We start from the raw sequence: 10,938 nt of genomic DNA on the forward strand, positions 1-10,938 counted from the left end.
ATGAGAGCAACACAATTCAAGTTATGGCTCAAAATATACACTGGACTTATAAGTCCCAAACCTGCATGAAAATGTACACTCCCAATTCAATTTTTCCCAACTCCCAAACTTCAATTGGCATTCACAGCACTTCTAAAGATCAATAATTCATCTCAACAAGGTCAAATTCCAGCCATAGCACAAAATCCCCAATTTATAGCCAAAACCCTAATTTCAATTATCCAATTTGTGCAAACTCATTTCATTCAACTTCTAATGCATATAATCTTATCAAGCATCATCACTACACCAATTTATATGAATTAAAAACATCAAAGACTACTCTTCATCATGGTTGCCGAATTTAGGGGTGTTCAATTCCTTATCAATTTCTTTCAATTTCATGAATTTCCAACCTAATTTGGCATGCTTACTACACCTAGAAGTGAAAAGGAAAGCTTATAGTGCACTAACCTTTTGTGGACACTTCTTGGACTTGTGAAAACTCTAATTTTTCTTCACTTCTTGGCAACCACAATATTCCTTATGGTGTAGGGACAATTTTTAATGAAGGAAGCTTAGAGTTTTATGGTGAGAAAGGAAGGGAATTTGAGCCAGAAAAGAGAAAAAATGGAAGAGGGAGAGAGACCAAGTGTTTTGGCCATGGAAGAGCTAGGGAAGAAGATGATGTTTTTAATGTTATTATGTCTCATTTTAATTCTCTCCTTATTCCTTTTATAGTAGTTGTTAAATTTTTATTGGTCCAAATTTTAAATGATGTCATTTTGACATTATGCTTAGGTAATAAATTTTATTTCCTTTCTTTTCTTTTCTTTTCCCATTTCTATACATCAATTCATGTTTTTAATTTATTTTATGTGTTTTAATCTCTCTCATTAATTGACATTTAGGTCAAAATTCATCACTGAGGGTGAAATGATAAAAATGCCCTCCATTGTGTTTATCGAGTTATACTTGTCTGTACTGATTGACTTAATTTTTTTAAATTTTCTTTGATATTTTTAATGTCATTTAATCCTCATAAAACCTTCAAATTAATCTAAGATATTTATTTCACAGGATTCCTCGCGAGTCTAAAATCCAATTTCATTTATATTTTTTACTTTGGTTTAAAAGTTAAGAGAAACTATTTAAAAAATAAATTAGTTAGCTTGATTTGATTCTACCAATTTTTTTTTTTTAAATAAAACTGCATAATATTAAATTTCATAAAAAAATCAAACTAAATTAAGTTATTGAAGATACTAAATTGCAAATAACAATCGTTAGATGCACTGATAAGACTCATTTCACTTTTAAAGAGAGAACTCAATTTTGAATCTTGGATGAAACATTGTTGGGACGGGCAGTCACAAACCCAAAAAGAATTAATCTTCTGTAAACTGTAAAACGGACATAGCATAATATCCTAGTAGAAACTAAGAAAATATTTAGGCATGTTTGTCTCGCATAAAATAAGTTACATATGAAAATTTTTTTCCATAAAATATATATATATATATATATATATATATATATATATATATATATATATATATATATATAAATATAAAGTATTTTTACATTTTAATATAATTATTAAAATTTAAAAAATAAAAAATAATTTACTCTCTTAAAAAATATTTTCTTTAAAAATATTATACATCCTAAATTGCATTTTTTAATTAAATCTCAAACACTCACCCCTATCACAAAATTATACAAATTCTAACCCAATAATATAAAATGCCGTAGAGTAATGAAAGAATCCTACGCCTCCAAATAAATTGTAAATTAATATATAAAAAATTATACGTCATGAGAAACTGGCCCCAATAATAATGAAATATAAATTCCAATAATGAAAGAAGAAATAATCCTCATGCTCATAATGAAAATATTCAACAATTTTGAAATAATTCTGAGTATCAACGAATACCAATTTCATTAAATATTATAAATTAAATTATAAAATTTAGTATATAAATTAAACTAAAAAAAATATATGAAGATAACTGGAAACATACATTCCTTTATTGATTCATTTTTCACAGTACATTGCACCTTTTCTCAACAACCTACATTCCATATATATGTACATATTCCATCATAAATTAGCATCGAAAGCCTACATGATACACAAACTCCTACTCAAATCTAATACACACCCATCTTAATACATCATTTTCTTTTCTTTTCTTTTTAATCCTTCGTCTTTCTTTCTTGGGAACTTAATCATTTCACTTATTTCTTTTCTTTTTATATATATACAACATGGGGTTTTAGTTTGCTTTGCCACACCGGCCTCCTATCACAAAGGCTCTGATGTGAGTGACCACCCTGGAATATATATATATAGAGAGAGAGAGAGAGAAAGAGAGAGAGAGAGGACTAAGGCTAGAATTCTATGATGAATCCACCCATTGGAGATCTGTGAGGGACTCCCTTCCTCCTCTTGGCAGTAGTCCTGTAACTCACAGAAGTTGGTGGTGGTGTTGATGGTGTAAAGCTTTGGATTTTTCTTTTGCTATTATCACTTCCCTTATTGATAATGCCAATGCTATTATTCATTGATTCTTCTGTGTCTGATCCATCCATTTCCTTGCGCAATTTCTTCTTCCTGAAGTTCTTTGATGTCACAACAATCTGATCATCACAAATACGAAATTAATTAATTATTAATTAGCCATGTAGAATTAAATATGATTTTCTATATATTTATTTACTTTGAAAAAAGTTTTTTTAAGAAAAAAAAAGGAAAGCACATGCACATTTTTCTTGTTTTTTTCCCCTTTTATCTGAAGAGGAAAAGGGTTGTTGGGCCTAGCTAGGGGAATAATTTCTTTTCCATGGGGAATGCATTTTTAACCCCTTCAATTTAATTAAATTACCAAAATAAAAATATGAAAAATGCGCAATTTGCCTTTAAAAATTAAAATTAATAAGGGAAATTAAGAAATGGCAGAACCCATCTAATTTTATCAACAAATTGAAGAAATTATTAGTTGGAAATGGATTTAAATTGTAGATGGAAAGCAATGAAAGAATCAAGAACTGGAAGGGGGAATTGAATAGAAGAGAAAATGTGAATACATACCTTGCATCCAAGGGAACAGAAACTGAAAGAATCAAGAAGGCTACGGTGACAGACTTGACAAGCATTGGTGACACCTTTACCAGGCCTAGGCTGAGGCCTCTCATTCAAGAACACAATTCTAGCACTGTTGATAATGTAGGTCTGGACTCCTGTTATGTCCAGGTATTTCTGAATCTCAGAAACTCTAATCACATCATGGTATGATGACCTCCTTATCTATCCAAAAAAAAAAAAAAAAAAAACCCATTTCTCTACTTGAATTTTCGCCAACAAAATTCAGTTTTTTATATAATAAAGGTGATGAAAACCCATACCTGAATGGCTCTATGGTCTTTGTGAAATGAGAGACAAAGAGAACAAAGGGCACCATTCTTGCAGTCCTAGCAATACATGTTGCATTCACTCTTGTGAGCATCAGCATGAAGCTTGCATTGAACGAAGAAGCTTGTTTGGAGAAGAGGACGCAGCCATGGCGGCCACTTGACATCTTCTTCATTATCAGCATCGCCACCACCACCATCATCATCAGGGCCTCCAACACCCTATATATATATATATATATATATATATATATATATATATATATATATATATATATATATAAAGCGCTCATGGGTTCAATATCTCAATGCAAGAATTCAAACAGAAGCAAAACTAGAGAAATTAATGTAAATAAATCAAATGTGTTGACACAGATACACTAGTGTATATATTTGTTTTGAGCTAGCTAAGGAGTACTGACCATGATTCTTCTGCTTTTTCGTTTCATTTCTCTCACAGTGATTTCTTGGTCAGTGATGATCATCTGAACAGTTTTGGAGAAAGAAAAAGGAGCTTTCTTTCAATCTGTCTTGCTAGGAGAGAGAGAGAGAGAGGAGGTGGGGCAGCTTAGGTTGTAGTGGTGCGTGGAGGATGGGCGAGGGAGGTGCTTATCTTTGGCTTAAAAGTCTACCACCAAACCTATTTCCGAACCTAAACCAAAAAAAAGATGCATTTGGCTAAAGGAGCTGACCATCCTATTCTTACATTCTCTATTTTTTTTTTTTATATTTGTATTTATTGTCGTTTCATCATAATTCTCTTTTATTAATTTATTGTTTAAAATTTTTCTGACCTGAAAATTAATGCCCAAATTTACTTGGACAATATGTTGTGGAATATATATTAGGGACAGATGTTTGTCTATTCTGTTTGAAACTTGGAAGGTGTCCCTTTTATCTAGGGGTCAGCATTCAGTTGGAACCAAACCAAACCGAATTAAATTATAAAAATTGAATTATATATTTTAGAAATTGAATCGAACCAAAATGGGTGAACAATCGAATCAAACCAAATCACTCTATTTCGGTTTGGTTCAGTTTAAACCGATCGGTTTTGATTTTTGATTGATTTTTTAATTTAGACTTGATTTTCAAGTTATTGGATCTAATTTTGACTTTGGTTTGAACCTAGTAACCATTAATCAATGAAATTAAATAATTAATATATATTTAAAATTAAATATAATTCATAAATTTCTCATAAAAAAAAATAATTCAAAAATCGATTCGGTTTGATTTGGTTCAATTTGAACATATAAATTACTATTCGGTTTGGTTCGATTTAATCGATTTTTTTCTCTTCAAAACCAAACCGAACTGAAATAACCGAAATTTTTATAATGTAAAACCGAACCGAACCGAACTGAATAAATTTTAAAACCAAACCGATTGAACCGAATTGACTTGGTTCGGTTTGATTTTTCAATTTAAACCAAAATCTACTCGGCCCTACTTTCAGCACGTGGAAAAGTGGTTGAATCAGCAAAACTAGAATGATGTTGAACGATCCCATGTGTTGGATTTATAATTAATGTTTCCCTATTCTTCTTCTTCTTCTTCTTCTTCTTCTTCTTCTTTTTTCATAGGAACGGGAACCAAAATGTAACTGAGCAATGCCATGCATGTTCCAATTCAAAAAGTCCATACATCAGTAGAAGGATCATAAAACATGCTTCTCCAAGTAAGAATCCAAAACTAAGGTAGCAAGCATATCAGCTACTCTTTTTTCCTTCTCTATAGCAATGCTTCAGCTTCACATGCCAAGAGCTATTTAAAAAAAAAAAAAAAAAAATCTCATTTGATTTCTAAGGTTGCTAAAGACACAACCAAGATCTAATATAGAGAGACTTTAGAATCCATTTCCACAGTAATCCTTTGAAAACCACAATCCCAAGAAAAAGGAATATTGTGAATAAGGGTAGGAAGCTCCATTTGCGTAGAACTATAAATACCCAACTTGAGCATGAAATTAGCTTTCCAATGACCTAGTGAATCACACAAAACTCCACCCCCGCCAACACAACCTGGATTGCCCTTGCTCACGCCATTGGTATTCAGTTTAACCTCGTCCAAACCCCTGAGGTTTCCAAGCAACTGAAGTAATCATCTAAGGTATATATAGACAAGGAAGAAGGGTGAAATGCTTCCTAGCCAAAGCATTATATTAGAATTGAGACTTCAGCAGACTCCATTTAGCCTCTAAAGACAGAATATAGCTCCAAAAAACTACTTCATTCCTCCACCTCCAAATCCATCAAGGGCAACACACAAAATTTGAAGAGATAAGGAATTCAAATAAGAGTAACATTTTTACCTTTTAAGAATCAGTCCACGATACCCATATTTTGTAAAGAAAACAAAAAGCTCGAATCACAGATCTTCTGCCATACTTGCTTAGCAAGACTTAATTACACTAACCATCCCTCATCTTTGGGGTTGATTTCATTTTCGTCCTCTAACTTTATTTTGTTAAAATAAAATCATTTAACTTTTATTTTATTGTAAAGAAAATCCTCCTCACTAGAATCCGATGTGAACTCCAGCCAAACTCATTCGTGGATTTTCCAATGTGGTTTTTTTAAATTAAAAAAAAAAAAAACTTATGCTACGTGGACAAACTTCTCTCTCTCCTCCATCACAAGGATATAGTAGGAATAGGAATAGATATTTATGATTATCTCTTGCTAAAACTCTCTCCATCTTATTTCTTTCTCTAAAACTCTCTCCACAGTCATCAACTCCTTCATTGCCTCTCTCCACATCCATCAACCCCCCAATGCAATTGCCTTTGCTTGTGAAATTTCCATCTGCAATCGCCTCATTAAGCAGCAAGTTGGGCCTAACTCCAGCCTTTGTTATCATCTTTGGATTCATTGAGCCAACACTTCCTTGCTGCCTCTAGCTGCAAATTTACAATACTCTACATGCAACCCCATAATTTTAAGGAAAATGGACATCTTTAAGAGAAAATGGATCATCATAAGATGAAGCAGATGTTCAAATGCTTTTAAGGAAAATTTTGAAAAAAAATTTTAGTAGAAAACAGTATGAACTAGTAACTAATTCACAAAATCAAAATAAATCAACAAAAACTGGAGATGGACAACAATCATCACCAAATAACAGTAAAGGCTCGGTCAAGCAACTAAAATGTGAAAAACTGGACTAGAGTGTGCTTAGACCAAAAAATCAAAACAAGGGAGGGTGAGAATAAATAGGCCATTTGCTTAATAATTGTGGAAATTTTCCTTTTATTTATTTTATTATCAAGGAAAAGAATGAATCAAATCATCGTAAAGATGAACAAAATCATGTACTAGAAGAAAAAAAGGAAAAGAATGAATCAAATTCAATTTGAATTGAAAATTTACATAAGGTGTTTTTTTTTCCTTCTTTTTTTAAGGGTTTGACTATGAAAATATATAAAAACCAGCCCAAATAATCAATTTTTATGCATTAAAACTAACTAATAAAAGCAAAATCATTGCCACAAGACAAACCTCACCATTGACTATATTGTTCAACTTGCAGTCAAGTATCAAGTCTCTGTGTTTTCAAAAATGTGTTAGGCGCAAGGCTCAAATTTCTCAACCAATAATGCCCAACCATTCTCCATTCAACGAGATTTGCAATTGATGACTGCAAAAATGAGAACCCAACGGGCAAAAGCCAATTTGCACCTGCATCAAGGTATTTCTATGGCTCTCAATTGTGCTAAGGGTGTACTTCATTCATAACTTCTCACACCCTACCCCTCTGTAAGGCATAACATGATTCTATAGTATACCTAATGAATTACCAACTTCGTCTACTGATAACCCATTAAATACACTACAAGGGATTTTAAAACTTTTATTACTTCTTTTACAGTGGTGAGCACTATTTACAGGTGTTAAAAAAAATTTTGAAACTGAAGTGAAACAGCTAACACATTTGAATTGTTAGTAATTTCTGTAAAAATTTTGGCGGAGTGCCATCTGTATTTTGAATAAAGCAGTTCTTCAAAAACCTGTAAAAAGCACTTTAAATATATTTCTCAATCTCAAACTTTAACATTTAGTCAACTCAAATCCATAATAATTTTTCAGTAATTTCAAAGGCTGAGATAAAAGAAATATAGTACAAATTTTACAAGCCAAAATAATTCACAATTTACAAAGTTCATATAACACAAATTTGATCAAATAACTGAGTAACACAGTTTTGCTAATAATAACACAATTTGATCAAATAACTGAACAATACAGTTTTACAAATCAATAGCACAATTTGATCAAATAACTGAATAATACAGTTTTACCAATCAATAACACCATTTGATCAAATAACTGAAGAATATAGTGTTGCCAATCGATAACACAATTTAATCAAATAACTGAATAATACAGTTTTGCAAATCAATAATACAATTTGGGCCATGACACAAATTTTCTACACATGCCGTGTTGTACACTACGACAAGACACACTCACCCCAATAATCAAAATCAATGAGGGAGATAGCTAGCTAGATAATGAGTACTCATCCACACTCACCTCAGACTGATAAGTCAAAGAGGGAGGAATATAATCACACTCACCCCAGACTGATAAGTTAAAGAGGGAGAAATATAATAATAGTGTCATGCTAAGTGTGAATCAAAACAATTCCAAATCACAATATTTCATACAATTCCCAAATCACATTTCATCTCAAAATTTCCATTTGCAAAATAGGCAACACAATAATTTCCAAATAAGAATCTCAAAGCCAAAACAATAAAAAATTATTCATAACTCATTTCTCCAAATAAATTTTCTAGTAAAAGCAGTGAATATAAAAAGTATTGTGTACAGACACAATTTAAAACTATAATGTTCAAACAAATTTTTAAGTAGAAAATAAGAAATCAAAATTATTATGCACAAACACAATTTAAAACAATAACATACAAATAATCATAATTTATTTCAATTGAAAAATTCAAAAGAAATAAATATTGTGCATAAACCTCTGATAACTGTCTCTTGGCTCTGACTCAGTGTTTCTCCCCCTTTCTCTGAGTTATTGCTAATTGAAACACACAATTTGAAGTATTTCAATACTAATTTAAACCGTCTCTAACAATAAGGCTTAATACTTAATTATTGAATTCTATCGTTTCCTTAGTCAACCTAAGATGTCTACCCTCGATGCAGTTTAGGTGAATTAGGTTTTAATGTTAACAATATGTCACATTTTATAGCCTTTTAGTGTTGGTACATGTGACACCCCTTACCCGTCTATAGTGTAGCCGAGCAAGTTATGTCATTCAGTGTGCTGGAGCACCAATTTATGTTTCTATTACAATTTATCTCTTTATAATTCATTTATTTTTCAATTTTGATAAATCTAAATTTATCCGCAATTTTATAGGAAATCCGGCAGAGTGCCGGCTGTAAATTGAAAAAAACAGTTCTTCTAAACCTATTTAAAAACACTTCCAAAATAATTTCCAAATCCAAACTCCATTATACACATTCAAGTCAATCTCAAAATCACAATACTATTTTCAAAACTTTTTTGTTCACTTCATCTCTTGAAGTATATTCACAAATAATTCTCAACATTTCATTTATCAACATACATTATGCAGAAAATCTCAATAATATGAAATTTCATATATTTATATTAATACATAATTACAGGAGTTTATAGTTACAATCCAAACTAATACAAAATGCAAAAATACAAAAGGACCACCTATAGTCCTAATGTCCTACCATATGCAGTGCAGATGTGAAGTGACTCTGAACTCCTGATGCAACTCTGTAGGCTCACCCGTCTGGTGTCTGTTGGGCTCCCCAGCTAGGTCTCCAGTACCTGCGCGTGGCAAAAGCGATGCGCTAAGCAATTCTGCTTAGTGGTGACAATATAACATAAAATAAAATAGAATAAAATAATTATGCAAATGTATAATTTCATTTTTTTGGTTAGACTTAATTTCTGGTATTATTTGTAGTATTATTCCCTTAAAATTTGATAAGGTTTATTATCATTGCCCAAGTAACCCATACTAGTTGACTGAACTGGATAAATGGGTAAACTGGCACTGGGTACTAAGTACCTCAGACCATCACACCATTGGTCACATTGTGTCTCCCGGTGTGCAACAGAACAACTAATAAGCTATAATAATGATCAGGGTTAAAACCCAAGTATATCAACTCAAATAACATAGCCAAAGGCTATTATTTCACAGAATGGCATGGGAAAGCCATAAAACACAGAATGGCATGAAGCCATATGCAGTACCGCTAACAAAACCCTATTGGCATGCCAAGCTATCCAAACCAATCTTGTTAGGTATACTAGGGCATTTTATACTTTTAAGTTTCACAATTTTTGAATTTCAAGTTTTAGCGTTACTATTCACTTCATTAGTTAACCAAAATGTTGACTTTTGCATAGACAATAGGTATATTGGTTTTAATACTCTCAACATACCACGTTTTGCATTCAAAATTTGTTGGTATTGGTTGCCAATACCATTTCTAAGCTTAATGTTAATTGAGCAAAATTTTCAGTTTTCATACCTTATATTTACTATTCATTGGTCAATTTTGCAGTGGGAATTTAGCAAAATGATCAACACGAAAGTTGTTCCTTATTTTATCTAGTTGAATTTCCTTTTTTGAATCACTCTATTTGGAGTTTTGTAGCTCAAGTTATGGTCCAAAAGCCACAACTAGCCGGATTTAAATTTTTCTGAACTGACCATATCTACAGTGTAGTGAACAGTGATTGCAACTCACTTGTTGGATAGGTTCTGGTCATAATTTGTGTTAGCTTCCTTCATGAAAGTTGTTGGTCTATATCTCAGCTTGTTTTTGGTAAAATTTCAGGTTTATTGGACCTTTCTACATTGAGTTATGGCCAAATGAACAATTACTGTTTATTTGGTCATTCTGCAGAAATAGACTACAGGTCACCCAGATTAGGGCAAGCTTTTGGTGGTTTTATGGGCATGGTTTCTTCACCAAAGTTGTGCCATTATGTGTCTAGTTTCATGTCAAATTGACCTTGCACCAATTGAACCTTTTGTAATTCAAGTTATGGCTGCCCAAACCTACTGGACTCAAGTCCAATTCTGCAGGTGACTCCATCCTGCAGGTCACTTTCATGGCAGCCACACCAAACCCAATCCCATCACTCAACACACTTCATTTTTTATTTAAACAGAAATAAATGGTCACTAATTGACCATTAAAACCTATTTTCATCATCACATGGTCAAAATCTCATTTTTTCACCCCAAACCCTAACTCACACATTATCCTTCATGCATTTTCATTGCATTTCTTCAATCCACTTGGTAAATACATATTATGGACAGCCATGATAGTCTTTTAATTTCATTAAACTCAACACAATCAAACCCTAACCATGGCTACCAAAAATCTAGGGTTTACATACAAAATGGTATTCAACAATTTTTTTTCTTTGCAATTTACACATATTCAAAGTTCTTAACATGAATTTAAAGAAAAATTCATGGTTAGGTCACTAACCTTTGTTGGAGAG

The 10,938-nt window shown here is 32.1% G+C and overlaps 1 non-coding gene across 1 annotated transcript; it reads right to left on the reverse strand.

Annotated features, from left to right (window-relative positions):
- Nucleotides 1-1,991: 1,991 nt before the first annotated feature.
- Nucleotides 1,992-3,951, reverse strand: LOC110659847 (protein RGF1 INDUCIBLE TRANSCRIPTION FACTOR 1). Its single transcript, XR_009148914.1, has 4 exons — nt 3,819-3,951; nt 3,391-3,618; nt 3,077-3,292; nt 1,992-2,625 (listed from the first exon to the last, which is right to left on the reverse strand). It is a non-coding gene; the product is annotated as a protein RGF1 INDUCIBLE TRANSCRIPTION FACTOR 1 (transcript).
- Nucleotides 3,952-10,938: the final 6,987 nt, after the last annotated feature.

This window comes from Hevea brasiliensis, chromosome 5, assembly GCF_030052815.1.
Source record: "Hevea brasiliensis isolate MT/VB/25A 57/8 chromosome 5, ASM3005281v1, whole genome shotgun sequence".
Classification (NCBI taxonomy): domain Eukaryota; kingdom Viridiplantae; phylum Streptophyta; class Magnoliopsida; order Malpighiales; family Euphorbiaceae; genus Hevea; species Hevea brasiliensis.